Source organism: Cebus imitator, unplaced genomic scaffold (assembly GCF_001604975.1).
Source record: "Cebus imitator isolate Cc_AM_T3 unplaced genomic scaffold, Cebus_imitator-1.0 Scaffold56, whole genome shotgun sequence".
Lineage (NCBI taxonomy): Eukaryota > Metazoa > Chordata > Mammalia > Primates > Cebidae > Cebus > Cebus imitator.
Genome location: NW_016107371.1, coordinates 2,650,770 through 2,652,130, shown reverse-complemented (window position 1 = coordinate 2,652,130; position 1,361 = coordinate 2,650,770).

Genomic DNA, 1,361 nt, shown 5'->3' with positions numbered 1-1,361 from the left:
AGCTGGGATTACAGGCATGCGCCACAATGCCTGGCTAATTTTTGTATTTTCAGTAGAGATGAGGTTCTGCCAAGTCGGCCAGGCTGATCTCAAATTCCTGACCTCTGGTGATCCGCCCACCTTGGCCTCCCAAAGTGCTGGGATTACAGGCATGAGCCAGCAGGCTTGGCCAATTATATTATTCTTAATGTTTTGCATACTGTGTACCACTGTTTATTTATCCAGATGCCTAGTGATAGTCATAAGAGTTGTTTCCAGTTTTCTTGCTATTACAAACAATGCTACAATGCACATCCTATTTTTTTTGGCTACAGTGCAATGTGGCAATATTGGCTCACTACAGCCTCTAACTGCTGAGCTCAGGCAATCTTCCTGCCTCAGTCTCCTGAGTAGCTGGGACTACAGGTGCCTGCCACCAGGGCTGGCTTAATGTTTTTTATTTTTTGTAGAGACAGGGTCTTTCTGTGTTGACCAGGCTGATTACAAACTCCTGGCTTAAAGATTCTCCTGCCTCAGCCTCCCAAAGTGCTGGGATTATATACAGATATAAGCCACCATACCTGGTTAATGTCTTTTCTTTCTTTAAGAACTAATTCAAACATTTATTTGGAAACTGATGATTGAATTCAGTCACTAATTGATTAAGGTTAAGTAGTTTGAGAAACTTCAACTATACCATTCACCTTAGCATTGGTGTAGGACATCCTGGTAGTACATATTCTTATGCAGCTAAATTTTCATGACTATTTTAGGATACCCATTGATAAGAAAGGTCAGATTCCTCTCTTTCTTTCCCATCCCTCATCAATCTATCCACAAGACCTGCCAACACTACCTTTAAAATACATTATGAATCCAATCACTTTTCACTATTACTACAACTTGCACAATAGGCCCAGGCTATTGTCAGCACTTGCCTGGACCACAGCAGTAACCTCCTGACTAGTCTACCTCCTTTCAGTCTTGTCTCCCATGGGATCTCTTCCCCATATAGATGCCAGAGTGATGTTTCAAAATGTAGCCTGAATCATGTTGCTTTTCTGCTCCAAAGCCTCTAAAAGCTTTCTAAAATATGCAGAATACAATCTGAGCTACAAAATACCATGTGATTTGGGTCCTGACTACCACTCTCTCTGTCTCTTTCCCCACTTCAGGAAAACTGGCCTTTTCTCACTCTTCCTCATATATACTGTATGAAGCTAACTTGTGTCTCAGGGATATTACATGCACTCCATTCACTGCCTGGAAGCTTCTTGCCTTGTAGAGTCATATGTCTCAGGTCTCTGTTCAATGCTACCTCTTCAGAGAAACCATCCCTTACAGTGTGTTCTAATTAGGTCACCTGCCTTTTGTCATTCTCA